This window comes from Staurois parvus, unplaced genomic scaffold (genome assembly GCF_062004578.1).
Source record: "Staurois parvus isolate SC_StPar_1 unplaced genomic scaffold, SC_StPar_1.0 ptg000080l, whole genome shotgun sequence".
Classification (NCBI taxonomy): Eukaryota; Metazoa; Chordata; class Amphibia; order Anura; family Ranidae; genus Staurois; species Staurois parvus.
This window is the reverse complement of record NW_028317876.1, coordinates 1,039,464-1,058,657: the sequence shown is the minus strand read 5'-3', so window position 1 is coordinate 1,058,657 and position 19,194 is coordinate 1,039,464. Positions and strand designations below refer to the sequence as shown.

At 38.4% G+C, this 19,194-nt stretch overlaps 1 long non-coding RNA gene across 1 annotated transcript; it reads left to right on the top strand.

The window, feature by feature from the left end:
• The first annotated feature begins 1,547 nt into the window (after positions 1–1,547).
• LOC149469147 (uncharacterized) lies at positions 1,548–2,339 on the top strand. Its single transcript, XR_016311633.1, has 2 exons — positions 1,548–1,701; positions 2,116–2,339. It is a non-coding gene; the product is annotated as an uncharacterized LOC149469147 (long non-coding RNA).
• The last annotated feature ends 16,855 nt before the right edge of the window (positions 2,340–19,194 follow it).

Here is a 19,194-nt window from a genome sequence, read left to right as displayed (position 1 = left end):
GATCTTATATCAGGAAAGGCTCAAAAATAATGGTATGCTGTTTAGAGCAGTGGGTGTGCAGGAGTAGGTGATACATAAATGTTTTGCAGCATACAGGTCGAGAAAGATTGTTTTAGGAGATTAGCCAGCTCAGTGTCTAAAACTTCAATAAAACCAGATCATATTTTGAGACTTACACGGCTTCGTTAGTAGAAACTTTACAAAGGTTTTTGTTAAACACATAATTCTTAAATATATGCATATGCCTCATTCTCAAAACACAAATAAATCTGGCAACAGCTAACAGTCTACGATCACATCTTTCAGTTTGAATTGGTGCAATAAGAGCGCTATCCAACAGTACAGTCTTCCTGCCTGTCTTTGCTCTGTGGTCATATTGAATTTGTTGAGAGGGGACAGCAGGCACCTGTATATATCACAGTACCCTGCTTTGGATCTTCTTTTAAAAACTTGAGTATATAACAGGGGCGGACTGACAACTCATGGAGCCCCCGGGCAATAGGGGATCATGGGGCCCCTGTGTCTTTGCCCAAACTCAAAAAAGCCTATGAAAAAGGTACCAGGGGCATCTCATGGGGCCCCCTACTGACCCCAGGCCCTTGGGCAGTGCCGGAGTTTCCAAATGGTCAGTCCGCCCCCTTTAGACATTCATTCTCCTTCCTGCTGCAGATATTACTTGAGCAATGTGCTAATCAGTTGCTTTACACTTCAGCTGTTTACACTTTATTAATAGAGTCCAATCAACAAATGATCAGCAGATTGGGCAGCTGGAATCTGCACCACCCACTGGCAGGGAGGAACATGCACATCTAAAGGGATGCAGCAACATTTTTCTTTCACATAATGCAAACGCATGGCAGTGACTGATACCAGCCGTAAAGATCAAGCCCATACATGTCAAACAGCAAAAAAGTATTAATGGCAGAGAAAGATTATTGCTTTAGAGACAGGTAAACAGCAGTACAGATCAGGAGGAGAGGAGATTGATGATGACTGAAGTAATTCAGATAGTAAATAAAGGCTGGCTCAAGGTAGCTGCTGCAGCTTAACAGGGTTATAGTGTGGAGATGCAAGTTTGCAGGGAATTGAGAGTAATTCATTTCAACACAATAGAGGACTGCCACAAGTGAGGGGAAAAAAAGGTAAGGCTGAGTTCAACTTTATGTCTATTATTTAGTAATAGAACAACAACAAATACTGTTTTTCCAATCAATAAAAATAGAATATACCTGATAGAGCTGTTGGTATTGATTTATAAGTAAAATTATAGTTAACACAGACACTGTTTCAACTGCAGTAGTCACTTCTGTACACAAGGGCTATACAGATTCTCAACTAAGTAAATATAGCACCCCATTTGCCATGCAGATGCTGTGTAACCTTCTGCTGTATTATGTTCTGTGTAATCTGTGCCATCGTTTCAGAAAGTAAATAGAAGGTAATAAGAAAATCAATTTTCTGTGCTGATTGAATTTGAATGCAGTCACTTGATCCACTCTACAAGTGATGCCCACTTATGAAAATCGAGAGACTTCCGCTTTCTTGCTTGGAGTTTGCTGAAGCTTTAAATCTTCCTCCGAAAATACTTGGAGAGCAGCTGGAGGTGGTAACACAGCTGAGGAGAAAGAATCATTAGTTGACACAAACTACCAAGGAATGTCCTACTTTCAGACTACATTTCACAGGATCCTGCCGAGCATGGTACGTCTACAGATTCAAAGTCTGCTAGAAATAACTTATAAAAAAACATACTTATTGTTACATAATGCAGTAAGAGCCACCAGACTTTTTACTTTTCCTTACGAGTAGAGATGTGCAGTGTGATATAAAATATATGAGGAAGCAGATGCACGTTCTGAAGCAAATGATAATCCTTTGTACTGCCAGAGTACAGCTCATTGTAGAAGACAGAAAAAAAAAGATAAAGAATTGTAACGTAAGGCCTTTAGTTATCTTCCAGCTTCTCCATCGGGACAGAAATGGAAAGGAAACCTAGCAGCTTAAATTTACGATAATATTTTTCAAAAACATTGTAATCAATGTGTCTAATCTTTGATAGTTGCTTAAAAATCTATCATTGAAATGCATTAGAGGCATTTTGCTTGTTTCTTGCAGTGGTGGAAGAACAGCAGGTTTGGAAACGATTACAGAGAAGATTTTCGATCCGTAAATGCCAAGCAGACAACATGTCTTATGTGCAAGAACAAACTGAAAAAGGAATCTTCATATAAAAAAGGATTAGGCTTGATGAGCAAAGTCTTGTTTACCATGACAATCAATCAAATGTAAATTTTAACTAACTTGACTTTGGTAAAGTAAAATCATGATGGATAACTGCACCTTGTATCTGTATTGTAGTCTATTATTGATGCATACATTCCTTAGCTTGTTCCTGCCAGCCATACACATTTATGCCACTGCAGGGTGAGTGGGCTTTAATGTGTCCATGGGGAACTACTTTTCTTTGCTAAAACGTACTTACTGCGCGCTCTCAGCACAGTAACTTAGATGTCACGAGCAGCTCCTGATGCATACTTGAGATCAGGGGCTTCTGAGCATGTGACCTCTCACAGCCAATCACAGTGACCATAAATCAAAAAAGCTTTGGGTTCCTCTCCAAGTCCCCTAACCTAAATAGCTTCAGTGACTCACGCTAGTAGGGTGCCAGAATAATGAGAGCCTGTCCCAGCTCAATGCACACACAGGGGAAGCAAAAAAAAACAAAACTGCCACACCCCAAAAAGAGCCTAGGTGGCAGATGAGTAAAAGCTGCTTCAGCCTCGGCTCCATCCAAGCCATGCCTCTGAGCCTTTTTACCCCACCCACAGGGCTTGGTCATGGATTCTATGACTAAGCCAACCGCAGCAGTCACAAGATCTGAAAGCCCAGCTCCTTCTGGTTTTAAGATCCTTTTAAAGGGCTGGGGGCAGCAGCCGCAAGGGGCTAAAAGATAAGTTCATTTTTAGTGCACTAATTCTTTAGGGCTCCTTCTCCCCATGGTGAGCATGTCCATGTTGGTACTTAAATATACTTGTAACTGTACTGTATTTTCATTATGTTTGACATCATATCTCACTGTGTTTAGTCTTCTTAAGAAATCATTTTTGTGATTCTGCTGCAAAGTTTTGTACCTGGAGATTCTGCTGGTAATAATTCATATTGTAGGCTGACAATATTAAAGGAGAAGCACAGCCAAAGCTTTTTTGGCTGTAGGTCTCCTGTGGATCACAGGGGTGAAGTTCATTCTGCACTCCTGTGACCCGTTTTCAGCTGACCACTGGAGTGGAACCTGGCTCAGCCTTGCAGCAAAGCACTGAGAGCCTGAGCCAGCCTCCAGCCTCCATAGACCAGTGCTCCAGTGAGCACTGGGGGGCTGAGCAGAGAGCGGTGACTGACAGTTCCACTCTCTGCTCAGAGCAGAGAGGAAACCCCAGTGATCAGCGGTAATATGATTGCTGCGTTCTCACACTTAGAGCCGAGGGGAAACAGATGCAGCATCGGACCAATGCTGCATTCACCTAGGTAAGTGTAAAGAGGGGAAAAAAGCCTTACTTCTCTTTTAAACTACTGTCTCTCTCTTAGCAGCATATATTTTTAGCCTGATGTGTGTGTTCCATGTAGGCCATTATGATGCCTAGAAGAGCTCAAGGAGGCATGTTTGGACCTGACAGGCAAGCAAATGCCAAGGAGCATGTATATCAGACTGACAGGGCTATGGCTGAATAATAGAGTGGGGTGATTTACTAAAGGCAAACAGGCTGTTATATTAGCAAAGGGATCTTTCCCTTAACTTGATGAATGAGGTGAAGTCATTCTAATTTCCTTCATCTAATCATTTGAAATCAAAAATACTGTTTTTTTTATTTTCTTTGCATGTGATTACGTATCCATTGCAAAATGAATTCTCAATATATTTACTAAGCCAAGCAAGCATTCCCTTGCAAAGTGAAACTTCACTTTGAAAAGTGAACATACTCTACTCTCCAATAGATTTAGGGATTTATGGTAAGAATTTGAAAAACAAAATGTATGAAGCTAAGTAGTATGAAGCAAGCATCAACAATGCCCCAAAGTTTAGTTATGTCATATCAGGGGAACATTCTTTTAAGGCAGAACTCCAATAGATAGAATAAAAACAAACAGCCTATAAAACCAACTTTTTCTTCAATACTCACTTTTCAATCCAGAGATTTCCATTGCTGTACTTTTTTTTCTGCCATTAGATGTCCTCAATCTGGTGGCCAGCATCATACAATCCATTTCCTCAAAGACCAGGTCATCTTGGACCTACCCTGGCTTTTGACTGGACAGCAAAAGTAAAAGTAGCATAGTTATGAGATCATATCTCTGTCATTCTGCTTTCTCCTTCCAACAGCATGTGTTTCAGCACATCAAATGATCTGTTTCTTGTACTGCTACTTTCTCTCACACTCCAGCCCTGCTACACAGAGACTTCACAAGGCTAATATCAGGTCAGATTACACTGTTTACCTCTAAAATACATGTAAGGATGTTTTAATGATTGCAAAATTGCATTTATTTGTGTCTTATACATCTGCCTAAAATTCAGCTTTAAAATTACCTAAAGCCAAAACATTTTTTTTTTTAAGTTTTAGATAGAGTGGATATGGATTAGAACACTTGTCAGTTTGTATTGCTGTCTATGCCCCCGTAAGGGAGATCCACCCTCTCTACTTGTTCTGTTTACCATTATCATTGAAATTGAAAGTATAAGAAAATCCCAAATTTTGGGTTATCCCCAGAAAATTAACAGAGGGGAAATATTCCAATGGGGACACTAGTTCTGATGACCTGGGGGGGCAAGGAATTCCCTTAATTTGTAGAGATCTCCTCTTAGTTCCTGTTTTGGCTATGTGATTGGAAGTGAAGGTAAATCTCAATGGGACACAGATGGCAAAAAACTGAAAAGGGTTAAAACCCTTATTCTAGCCAAAATGGAAAAAAAAATAGTTTTGCCAATAGTTCTACTTTCAGCTTTATAGGAAAATAAAAAGATTCATACAAACAACAAAGCCTAAAGCCAAGATTTCACACACCCTTTTACTTACCATGTTACAAAAGAAATACATTCATTTGATATACACAAACTCTACAATACATCAGTGAATAGAATCCAACTATAGCCAGGTTAGTTGCTCTTTGTCATATTTAGCTGGAATTAGGCGTGATTTTTTAGAAGTACACTTGTAGCTTGGTACAATGGCGTTAACAATTTGAAAGAACAGCAGAAAGTCTGGAACCCAAGAGTTCTTTCAGTGGATAAAATAGCATTGTGAGCAGTGAATAATAAAAGCCTAAGTATTAAATAATAATATGTCCCTTGCACACAGGAACCTACCATCTCATGCAAACAGGCTGCTGCAGCAACGGTGAGTTCTATGTTCAATAAAAGAAAAGAGTGGATCTGCAGTGAAACTAGTACAATACATTTCAAAACCAAAAGGCATAGAATGCACTAAAATACTGAATAAAGATAGATAGATAGATAGATAGATAGATAGATAGATAGATAGATAGATAGATAGATATTGATATAAAAACAAAACTGAAGATAACTAAATTATTATACTGTATACTTTAGATATGAGCAAACATATTTGCTTAAGCTGGCCATACATGGCAATAATGTCATCTGATTCCTGCTAAATCTTTTGAAATTGAAGCCATGGGTGGACCTGGTGGCAATACCCAAATGGACAAACTCTTATTAAAAAAAAAAAAAGACAGGTATAAGATTGTTGGATGAACAGTGACTGCATCTTAGTACGTGTAGTCACTGTTTGGGTACTCAGACAGCTGCTGGTGTAGTGGTTGTCTAAATACAATAACTATCAGGGAAGGTTCCTCCATCCATGATGTTTACCATTGAAGGAGACCATTTTACAGATCTATGCGGATGGGTAAATTACACAGATCTATGTGTGTGTATCTAACTTTTGATTAGTTATTATTGTATTATTATACAGGCTTTATATAGCGCCAGCGCTTTACAAAATGAAGGTAGACATTACAGTTACAATACAATTTGGTACAAGAGGAAACAGAAGGTCCTGCTTGTTAGAGCTTACAATCTAGGAATCTGGTGATGCTATTGTGCCAATAAAGGTGTACTCCTGCAGTAATTTAAAAATAAATTATGTTCATTCCCTTTTTTTTCCATGTTTTGGATATTCTAAATAAAAGTAAAATAAAATACTGTTTTCACAGAATCAGTTTCACTGTAAAAAGTTTTAAAAGTACCATTTCATACATAAAAACCTACAGAAATTAATTAATAAGGCTACCTGCACAAAGGTGAAGAGTGGTTTATATGAGTGGCTGCTGCTGTTAATATGGAGTGATTACCCACCATGTAAAACTAGTGCACAATGAAAAAAAGCTGCAATACCCTCTATTTATCAATATGTATATGTGGTTTTAAAAAAAAACACAAAATTAAACCTATTGCTGCTAACACTGTGCTTTTCATAAAACGTCCAACAGTCAATATATGCTGTGCATATGTGCATACAAAAAAGTAAAAAAGTGCTCTGTGTTCCAATGATAAAATTGCAAAGTTCAGAGTTCATGAAAAAATGTAATCTGTTCCGGAGCTAGTGTGCATTCCAAAAGGCAGAAGTGCTATGGTCCCTGAAGTCTCCGCACTATGGACTTTGTCACTTCCAGGACATTATCAGGCATGGCCACCGCCATCTCTTCTGCTTTTTTATATTATGCTTAACCTCATAATTGGACAAGAAAACTTGATAATAAAAAATATAATTTAGTCTCAAATTTAACATCAAACTGATTTCAGAAAATGATATGAGTGTATTATGCACAAAACAACAATAAAAAACATCTTTAATAAATGTATATAAAATCATAGGATTGTCTTTCTATCGTCATTTTGTGGACAAATAGGATAAATAAAACCCCATATTTCTAATGTTGATAGTATAGCTAAAAAGGAATAAAAACATATAAAAATATAATTTAAATGGAAAAGATTCTCTATGGAATTACAAATACAAATTTTTTTTTTAAATGACCTGCATCCTTACATGAAAACCTGTAATGAAACAATTCAAGTCTATATCGGTGTTCAAGTCATAAAGTTGTTTTCTGAAAAGTACAGTTTTAGCTGCAATAGGTTTTTAATACTACATATACATGTTGATAAATAAAGGGTAGCACAGCTTTTTAAAATTTGAACTATAAAAACCTATAGCGCAAACACTTTGTAAGAATGGAGGTAGCAGCTCAGTGTGAAGAAATCATCTAGAAATTCACATGGCTATTAATGCCACACAAAGCCACATTGTCTGCATGGTATTCTGTCTTCCCTACTACAGCAGTTATTCCAAAAACAAACTGTAAACAGGCAAAGCATGCTATGGAAAAGTGATGGCAATAAATAATAATGTGGTAAAGTCAGCAGTCTGATTTAATATATCAAATGTTTCATATTTCTCAAACCAGTCACAAGCCGTAAAATGCTAATACCATTATTAGGAAAACTCCAGTAAATAATTTCTAGGACAGCAGCAGATTTATGGGCTCTAATGCCATTTTCCCAAGTAACTGTTTGACAGTGAGTATCAAAGGAGAACTATGCATGATTTAGTTGACCTAAGCAAATTCAGTTTTCTCAGTGTGGAACTTGCCATTATCAAAGCACTTGAAAATAACCTGATATAACCTGAAAAAGAACAAGTTAAGAAAAATATAGTAACACTGAAATTGTAGAATTTAAGGAACAAAGCACTTCTCCAAAATAGATTTTACATTACCTTTTAAATACAAATGATTATAGCAGTGCCTTTGTTTAATAGCATAGCTGTCTCCCTGTGGATTTGTACAGGGAAGGGAGTAGTGGCAGAATTATTGGGCAAAGTCAGATTTACCTTATGTATTTTTCACTTGTCATCTCTAACCCAAACAAAAGTATTTGCCTGGGAGCGATTTGCCTGTTGATTTGTCTAATACAACAAATTCAGTGTGATTTCTCAGGTGAAAAGGTTGCAGTTTGCTCATTGCTTTCTGATATAAGCTTTTGATTTATTCAAATGAATAAATAAGCAAATCTAAATGTTTTACCTGGTAAATTAATATGGGGTATTTACTTGTTAAGGACTTTTAATTTAGTTTTTTTTAAAACTGTTCTGTCTTCTTTAATTAATTTTAAATTCTTTCTACTAATATGGGGGGGAGGGGGGTCTGGTCTGCAGTTTCCTGATGACATGGGGCCATTGCCCTGTGGCTGCTACAACTATCTATCTCATGGTCCAGCATTACTTAGTAATTTCATCATGCCATGGGGCAAACACAGGATTAGCTGAAGTGACCAGCATGGTGAAGAGAGACCACCAGTCGCTGCTACCAGAAGAGACCCCTCTCCTCTGGAAAGCATATGGCAGTAGTTCAGGTACGTTTTTAAGAGTTTCTTCTAGCTGGGTGAAGAGGGTGAGAAATGAGCCCAGATTTTGATTTAAACATGCAAAAATAGCATTACAAATGTTTTGATAATGTTTTCTATTTCATGCTTTTATAAAGAGGCTTTATTTTTTTAAAAGATCAGCTGGATGTTTTATCATAAGTTTTATCAAGCATGTTGTGCTTGATGTTAAGGCCAACTTAACCTCTTCCATACCGGGCACTTTTTACCCCCTTCCTGCCCAGGCCAATTTTCAGGTTTCAGCGCTCTCACACTTTGAATGACAATTGCGCTGTCATACAACATTGTACCCAAACTAAAATGTTATCATTTTCTTCACGCAACTAGAGCTTTCTTTTGGTGGTATTTAATCACCACTGGGGTTTTTATTTTTTGCTAAATTAACAAAAAAAGACCAAACATGTTGAAAAAAAACACAATTTTCTTTGTTTCTGTTATAAAAGTTTGCAAATAAATAATTGTTCTTCATAAATTTAGGCCGAGATGTATTCTGCTACATGTCTTTGGTGAAAATAACCCAAATTAGGATGTATTTTTTAGTTTGTAGGAAAGTTATAGAGCTCACAAACTATGGGATATATCTGAATATTGATTAATCCTGAAGTACTGACAGCCAATCTAATTTCTTGAGGTCCAAGAATGTCAGAACAGTACAGATATCCTCCAAATGACCCCTTTTTGCAGAGTAGACAGTCCAACATACTTCATAAGAGGCTTGGCAAATTTTTTGAAGTTGTATTTTTTTGTAATAATTTTTCGGAAAATGAATAAATTAAAAAAATAATTTTCACTATTTTTTTTACATACTGTCACCAGTGCAGTACAGCGTCATAATATAACTGGCATGGCGGTGATCAGGGACACTGACTGGTGACAGTATGAAAAAAAAAAAAAATTTATAATCTTTTTTACATTTTTTTTATTTTGTTTATTATTTTTAATTTTTTATTACATTTTTTTTCTTTTTTTAAGATTTTGTTTTCATATTTCACTACTTTGGGTAAGAGATCAGTATTTTTTTTTTTTTACTCAATTTGCTTATAGCAAAGAATTACTTTTCTATAAGCAAGCATTTACCTGAATGACATCGATTCATTCAGGGGTTTTCTTTTGTGCTTAGCTGTGATTTGGCCACGGCTAATCACATGACACAGCTGGGCTGTGATTGGCCCAGCTTGTGCATGTGATCGCTGTGACCATTCACAGCTAGACATACTAGTATACAATGGATGAAAATGAAAAAAAAAAATGTATAATCTTTTTTACATTTTTTTTATTTTGTTTATTATTTTTAATTTTTTATTACATTTTTTTTCTTTTTTTAAGATTTTTTTTCATATTTCACTACTTTGGGGAAGTGATCAGTATTTTTTTTTTTTACACAATTTGCTTATAGCAAAGAATTACTTTTCTATTAGCAAGCGTTTACCTGAATGACATCGATTGCTGTGATTGGTCACAGCAGGTCACATGGTACCGGCAACAGGGCCAGTACTCAGATCTGTCATCGGCTGTGTCCGAAGTACATGGCCGGAGACAGATCGTGCCGCTGCGCAGCTCTGCAGGCGCGCAAACTGCGCATGCCCGAAAGGATGCCATATGGCATCCACCCGGAAAGGTAAGAGTTTTTGCCAGCCGCCATTTGGCCATAGGCCAGGCGGAAAGAGGTTAAAGTAGTAGTGAACTCTTTTTTTAAACTTTTACCTATAGGTAATCTTATAATAAAGCTTACCTGTAGGTAAAATGGATATCTCCTAAATGTGCGCTGTTTAAAAGATATTAATTCTTTTTGAGAGCTGGCGCATGTGCTTTGAAGGAACGGCATACCTGTGCCGTTCCTTCAGAGCGCTGTGCCATAGACAGGGACTCCCTCATATGATATCATCACGGCTCAGCCAGTCAGACGGCCAGAGCTCACAAACCCAGAAGAAAGACCGGGTGAACATGGAAGCCCTGTCAGCGGTGACAGGGTGCTGCTGAAGTGCTTAATTTTAAGATAAGTCCTTCTTAATGCTAAAATGTGTTGCATGCTAGCACATTATGACATTATCTTGCAGGGGATTTTTTTTTTTTTTACCTGCGGTTTACTACCACTTTAAAGTGATTGAAATTTATCTAAAGCACCCCTAAACAGTCAAGCAAGGAAGGAGGGAGTTAGTTTCTTGCTCTATTTAGGATAGACTAGAAATGACAGGAAAGATAGCTTGGAACTCCTAGCTAGAAATGCAGATATAAAATGGACATAGTTTCTCTGAGAAAGAATAGTTTTTGTTCCTATAGATGCTACTTCAGAAGTTAATGGTTCTATGTAGCAGCAAAATCAGAGCTGTGAGTTTATTTCTGCTCTGGACTACTGCCTATCTTCTAGAGTTTGTATTACCAGAATCACCTTCCTAATAGCTAATCATACTGCAGGGCAGTAAGCAAGGCAATAAATAACATAGGGTTTTTAGAAACAAGTATTGTTTCAGCTTGAGGAACCTACTGTAAATTCTCACATGAAACATACATATAGAACGTTTATTTGTAAAACCTCTAGAGCACATTTGTCAAACATAAGGCGCCTGGGCTGAAGGAGTGTGAGTGGGCTAAGTGTCTGCACCTGGCTGCACCTTCTGCAACTGGCTCCACCAGTCTTAAACTGGTTGTAAAGGCTGAAAGTTTTTTACCTTCATGCATTCTATGCATGAAGGTAAAAAACCTTCAGTGTAAAGCTCCCCCATCAGCCCCCTAATACTTACCTTATCCCGATGCAGTGATGTGCAGGAGAGCCAAGGCTCTCCAGGGTCTCTCTCTCTTCATTGGTTGAGACCCAGCAGTGGGAGCCATTGTCAATCACAGCCAGCAAGGAGGGAACAGGGAGTGGGACTAAGCCACACTCTGTGTGTCCCAAAGACACACAGAGAAGGCTCAGGAGCAAGCATACACGAGTGACCCCAGAGCAAGCAGCTTTCTCTGGGGACACTTAGCAGGGGGGAGGGGCCAGAAGCACTGGCGGGGTACCCAAAAAGAGGAAGATTGGGGTTGCTCTGTGTAAAACCACTGCACAGAACAGATAAGTATGAAATGTTTGTAATTTTAAAGACAAACAAACCTTTATAACCACTTTAAGTTATTAGTAATACCAGTAATGATCTAATGTTGAGGCAATTATTAATAAGATAAAGAGTAGATACATTTATATAGTCTTACAGATACAATTGGCCTTTTGAGGGCAACCATAATGCTGATGCTACCCACAAGAAAACTGAGTTTGACACCCCTGCTCTAGAGCATTCTTGGGTAAGTTCAAGGTACATGATTATTCCTTAGATCTAGCAAAGGTATTAAACCCAGCATTAAATCCAGCTATGGCGGTAACTGTTGATCACTGTTAGAGCATGCTGCAAGTAAGAAAGGAATAGCCAGTCATTGTAGCAAATTCTTCCCACCTATCAGTCAGGACAACACACAATATACAGTCATGGCCGAAATTGTTGGCACCCTTGATATTTTTCCTGAAAATCAAGTATTTCACACAAAAAAGGTATTGCATTAACACATGTTTTGCTATACACATGTTTATTCCCTTTGTATGTATTGGAACAAATATAAAACAGAGGCAGAAAAGCAAATATGACATAATGTCACACAAAACCCCAAAAATGGGCTGGACAAAAGTATTGGCACCCTTAACTTAATATTTGGTTGCACACCCTTTGGAAAACATAACTGAAATCAGTCGCTTCCTATAACCATCAATAAGCTTCTGACACCTCTCACCCGGAATTTTGGACCACTCTTCCTTTGCAAACAGCTCCAGGTCTCTCTTATTGGAAGGACACCTTTTCCCAACAGCAATTTTAAGATCTCTCCACAGGTGTTCAATGGGATTTAGATCTGGGCTCATTGCTGGCCACTTCAGAACTCTCCAGCGCTTCTTTGCCATCCATTTCTGAGTGCTTTTTGACGTATGTTTGGGGTCATTGTCCTGCTGGAAGACCCAGGATCTTGGACGCAAACCCAGCTTTCTGACACTGGGCCCTACAGTGCGACCCAAAATCCTTTGGTAATCCTCAGATTTCATGATGCCTTGCACACAGTCAAGGCACCCAGTGCCAGAGGCAGCAAAACAACCCCAAAACATCATTGAACCTCCACCATATTTTACCGTAGGTACTGTGTTTTGTTCTTTGTAGGCCTCATTCCGTTTTCGGTAAACAGTAGAATGATGTGCTTTACCGAAAAGCTCTATCTTGGTCTCATCTGTCCACAAGACGTTTTCCCAGAAGGCTTTTGGCTTACTCAAGTACATTTTGGCAAACTGTAGTCTTGCTTTTTTATGTCTCTGTGTCAGCAGTGGGGTCCTCCTGGGTCTCCTGCCATAGCGTTTCATTTCATTTAAATGTCGACGGATAGTTCGCGCTGACACTGATGCTCCCTGAGCCTGCAGGACAGCTTGAATGTCTTTGGAACATGTTTGGGGCTGCTTATCCACCATCCGGACTATTCTGCGTTGCAATCTTTCATCAATTTTCCTCATCCGTCCACGACCAGGGAGATTAGCTACAGTGCCATGGGTTGCAAACTTCTTGATAATGTTGCGCACTGTGGACAAAGGCAAATCTAGTTCTCTGGAGATGGACTTGTAACCTTGAGATTGTTGATATTTTGCCACAATTTTGGTTCTCAGGTCCTCAGACAGTTCTCGTCTCCTCTTTCTGTTGTCCATGCTTAGTGTGGCACAGACAGACACACAATGCAAAGGTTAAGTGAACGTCTCTCCTTTTTATCTGCTTTCAGGTGTGATTTCTATATTGCCCACACCTGTTACTTGCCCCAGGTGAGTTTACAGGAGCATCACATGCTTGTAACATTCTTATTTATCCGCAGTTGTGAAAGGGTGCCAATACTTTTGTCCAGCCCATTTTTGGAGGTTTGTGTGACATTATGTCGAATTTGCTTTCTTTCCTCCCTTTTTTTGTTTTGTCCCAATACACACAAAGGGAATAAACATGTGTATAGCAAAACATGTGTTAATGCAATACGTTTCGTGAGAAATACATGATTTTCAGGAAAAATATCAAGGGTGCCAACAATTTCGGCCATGACTGTATATGGGGCTTTAAACATGCTCACCCAGAAATATCCAGCATGATAAGTAGCAAAACATTTATAATAAATCATTGCTCATTTATTTTAATACTTTAAAATAAAAAAAAAAATCCAATCATAAAAAAGGTAGAATCTTTCTTTTTGCAATAATAAGTAAATGTAATATAACAGTGAAGAAACATTAACATTCAATAATTAATTCTATGCATTTTGCGGTGCTTCCACTTTTTCAGGACTGGAGTGTAAGCTTTCATGTATATAATAATGAAAGGTTAAGATTCATCTACAAAGAATCAAAGAATAACAACAGCAATTGAAAATAAAAAACAACACTATAATACCCCCATATAGGGGGAAAAAACAGAATCACACTATTCAAAAAGCATATACTATACAAAATAAAGCGTATACTGCTTGAGAAACATCATGTTTTAGTTTGTGATATATATATACTTGTGTGTGTATATATATATATATATATATATATATTTGTGTGCCTGTGTATATGTATATTTATATATATATATTGATATATATTGATATAGATAGATATACAGATATATATATATATATATATATATATATATATATATATATATATGTTGTTTTCTTTTTTTACTTTTTTCTTGCCCAAAATATTTTGTGAAAACACATTTATATAATTTTGCTAGTAAAGAGGCTAAAAAGCATTGTTTTTTTGCTAATCATCATAACTAAATTGCCCTGGAAACCCAAAGAAGCCTTATATTTCATTCATTTTCAATTATATACTGCAGTTTTAAGCAGGAAATTGAACTTTAAAGCCTAATATAACATAGGAAGGTTTGGATTCAGCACAATTAAATTGCCAGCTTCAGCTGTAGCATCTATCACTACCAAGGATCTTTTTGGGAGTAACTAATAGACATATTTTTTAAGTTCTGCGGCATCATCGAAAGAAGGTTGATATATTGTAAGAAAAAATCCAATTGATCTGGCAGTATATAGTATTACAGAAAGATATCTTGCCCCAGGAAAATTGAAGAAAACTAAAATAGATGATATAAGGAGGATGCTAATTTAGAGTGTTACTGCTCTCTGCTGGCTGTGTTGACAGTAGACTATATTAACTATGAAGATGTCCCTGTGCTAGCCATTTGTGTATGCATGGTGCAAATCTGTTTCTGGCAAACCATTTAATGGGCTGTGAAATTGAGGTGGAACAGGGGTTATTTATTAGTTCAACAGTGCAAGCAGGGAAAAAATAAGTCAAAAAGTGGCTACCTGTTTCTTATTTTTGCTCTTGTTTTATCTGATACAGTTATTTGCAGTTTTTTAAGCAGGTTGCAGCCAACAAATATTAATAAACAAACCTCTGAAGGCTTCAAATACACACACCATTAAAGAAACAATAAGAGCATGAAATTTATAGCAGGGAAGGTGTTTTGTGATTGTTGTTAATATCCCGCGTGCCTCATTTACTTATGTAATGAGCAGAAAAGAAATGTCTCGAAGGCAATATAAAATCGGAAGCAAACTTAATAATTTTTCCACGGTGCCTTTGCTTTAGCAAAGGTATTGTTGTTTAAACATATGCAGAAAAAAAAACAGTTTAATAGCTTTTGTTTTGTATTCATTTGTCTTCCCTATGATCAGAGATGAGTGAGTGTCTTAAAATTCTTTCCTTGCAAGATTCAATTGACTAACCCACACTATGCAGTATAGAATATAGAATTACATTTTTTCTTTTTTCTGGTAAGGGAAAAAGCTTCCTAATGAGTTCTCACAAGTCACCCATTCTTTGACCTGAAAACACATTTTGAAAGGCTTACAGATAAGAAAATAATTATTGGTTAAAAATGTTTTGCTAGCAGTGTTACTGAATTGCTGTTATTTAAATTAATAATTATTTGTAAAATGTTTCAGTTGTTTGAGGGCATTTTCTCAAGGGGCACTGAGCATTTAGGTTGCTGACATAAAAAAAAAGTTTTTTTGTTTTTTTTTTATAGCATGAAGCAACATCACTGGCAAGGCGGCAGACAAGTTAAAACAGAACAATGATTTTCTGAAGGGCTGCAGCCATTGACTATGCTAAACAGTACTGTTTTGTATTTTTCAGTGGAGCAGTATTAGTCTATGAAATCAGCAGCAGCAAGTAAGGATTATGATTGTCTAACACCAATGAACAAGATACAGGATACATGGGTAAAAAATGGGAGCACCAGGTCAGCAATTGGCCAGTTCAGGATGCTAGATGAGTTGAGAATGGGAAGCACCTCAGTGATCAAGATATCTGGAAGAAGAAGCTCAGCTCCTGTGGCTGGGGTAAATCATCATTGCAAGTTACCAAGTTGATAATAAAGAACAAGTACTACCCTGCCCACTGCTCCAGGTGTTTCCTAACTTCATAGGGAGAAATCCAAGAAGTACATCATGTTTCAGGCAATTTGAGCATAGGAATACAGGGACAACCCTGCTACAGAAATACAAAAGGTTCAGTTTCCTCCTATACGCCCATACCCTTCAATACATTTGCATAAGGACCATGTATCTGGTACCACAAAGACAGCACCACCAGTAGAATAGGATTTAGTTGGCAAACAAAGGCGTTGTTCCACATCTAGATTTACTAAAACCAGAGCACTCAGAATCTGGTGCAGCTGTGCATGGTAGCCAATCAGCTTCTAACTTCAGCTTGTTCAGTTAAGCTTTGGCAATAAAACCTGGAAGCCGATTGGTTTTAATGCAGAGTTGCACCACATTTTGCACCCTCCAGTTTTAGTAAATCAACCCTTATTTCATTTACTTATCCAGATAGGAATGAATGAATGCATTGAGGTTTGGTTCACAGAGGATTCATCAAACCCAGTGTAAAGTCTAAAAAATTAGAACCCAGTTGAGGTCTGTAGGAGTGGGGAGCAAAACTTAATCATCATTTTCATCAAGGCTAATAGGCAAGAAATTGTCAAAAAAAGGGCATGAAGATCGGGGCAGGGACAACCCTGCTACAAAAATACAAAAGATGAATTATCCTCCTATACACCCATACCCTTTAATACATTTGCATAAGGACTATGTATCATCTAACTGGTACCACAAAAACTGTACCTCCAGCAGAATAGTATTTAGTTGGTAAATGAAGGGGTTATTCAACACCTATTTCAATTATTATCCAGATATGGATGAATGAATGTATTGCAGTTTGATTCACAGTGGATTCGTCAAACCCAGTGTAAAGTCTAAAAATTGAGAACCCAACTGAAGTCTGTAGGAGTGGTGAGCAAATCTTGATCATCATTTTCAAGGCTAATAGGCAAGAAATTTTCAAAAGGGGCATGAAGATCTGGATACTGCACTGGGGGACATGTATTAATGCAAAAAAATACATTACAGCAGGGAGAAGGCTAACATTAGAAGACAAGGAGAAGTAGCAGGAGATAGTAATGATAGTAAGCCAGTAGAGGTGGCAAGAGCTGGCAATGGTGGCAGGCCAGGAGAAGTGACAGGAGCAGGTAATGGTGGGAGGTCAGCAGATATGGCAGTTGTTGGTAATGGTGGCAGGCCAGCCAAGTTGGAAGAAGCAGGTAACAGTGGAAAATGCCTTTTTTGCAAAGTAATATTTACCCACTAGCAAAAGCTACAGGGGTTTTGTAATCATTGCTGTTTCAGGATTGGTTAATTTTTTTAATGTTAGCAAATGCACAGTGCCAGGTCCAAGCCGATTAGTCTCTCTTTAACAGATATCTCTCTGCTTAGCTGCAGAAACTTTATGTGTGGCAACTTTAAGGCTTGTTCACACCAGCAGCTGTGTCAGAGGTCCAAAATGGTGACCACTTAGTAATGGTCTCCCTCTTTCATGGCCTAAATCTTGGGGTCTTTGCATGCATTTCAGGATGAAAGACCCTATGTATCACAAATTGCCTGCACCAGTGGATACCAAGTCCTCATTGATCTCACCTCACCCACATACAACTCCTGACTCACTTCCTCCTCACTGCCAAAGCCCAAATACTCCTTCCCGTACTCCCCCACAGGCATAGCAGAAGTAGGCAAAGGATCCTGATAGGTTTAAGACAGCAGGAAGTCCTCCTTTTTCTCCTACTGCTGTGTCTACAGAGCCCATTTTATCACACCATGCAGTACTGTATGTGCTTCAGCAGGAATACCCATTTTATTGCGTTGCTTATCCCCATTTTATCCTGGCTCACCATTTTGGTTGCCTTTTTCAATAGTGACAAGATTTTTCGTGCTTCCTAAATGTGAAGCTTATGACATTCCGTACTCATTGATGCCCCACCACACTGTAGCATGCCCAGTGTCGAGTTCCAGAATGTGTATGTACTGTATATCATATTAGGTGGGTGACAGGCAGTTTGTGTTGCCATTGCATTTTGGTCAGGCAGACACTTGTAGCCTAAAGTGGCTGCACATAACTGGCATACTGAAGGACATCCTAGAAGCCAGGGTAACTAACCAGAAACTGCTGAACCAGGTGTAAGACATGTGTCGGGCAAGGTACATGTGTAAACCTTTCCTGCTGAAGGGCAAAATCAGGCAAAACACGTGATATTGTCTGGCACAAGATGGCATGAGTCAGCCTCCTCTCGGCTTGGCCCTGAAAAGTTTCAAGAATCTCTGTAATGATGTGGCTCTTCTCACCCAGGCATGCCTAGTGCAAAACAGTTCTGGGATGTTTGGGGAGGCTAATGTAACTGATGAGTAAGAGGATGAGGCCATTGAGGAGGAGGGAGTAGAGGTACCTGTGCTTTCACTGAGTCCAAGGTGCAGGACAAAGGGTGGCACCAAGAGATCCTGCTCTCAGCTTGATATTCCCTCCCTCTATGTCTCTGGCATTCTCTTCCCTAACATCTGATGCAAAACATTTGTATGCATCTTCCTCCAGTGGGTGACTGATGGTGTGCAGAAATTCTTCCGCCAACTCCTGCATGACGGTTTTAGGACTATGTTGTTATTAGCAGAATAGGAAGAAAATTAAGAAGAGAGTGCATTTCAGCAGTTTCAGACAACTGCAACCGGGATGAGGAAGAAAAGGAAGGCTCAATGAGCCACCCAACTACTTTGTGTGCTCTACCTGTATAGCATGACCTTCTCAGAAAGAAAAAACAAGTGTGCCCTGCCTCTGAATGGTGCAGCCTGATCACCACTATGTCCCACAGGAACTGCTTACCTTCTACTACCTTTGACTGTATAACCTCTGGCTCTCCCTTTAGGCCTGTCTAACACTTTGTGTACAGTACTGTAAATAGTAATGTGCAGCACGATATAGCACTATCTATCCATAATCACACATCAGCTCTTCCTGTCTACTCCCAAACACACTGACAAATGGCTATTGGAAACCTTTTCTTTTATAGTAAGGGGACTTGCACATAATTCACCTTTTTTATGAACCAATGCTCAACACAAACCCAAACCTCTTGCTTATTTGCAGACACTATGTGATGGTTAGCTTGAACATGTATAGAGGAGGAAAGAGAGTGAGGATTGCTAACTTACTGCTGATGAAGGTTGACTGCCCATAGATACTAGATAAGGAACTAAGATTTAACTTTTCTCCCAGAAGAGGGTTGGGCATCATCAAAAATGGCAGCCACGAAAGATAATGTAGTTTCACATTTCTGAACCACACTGATAGGAAGGCA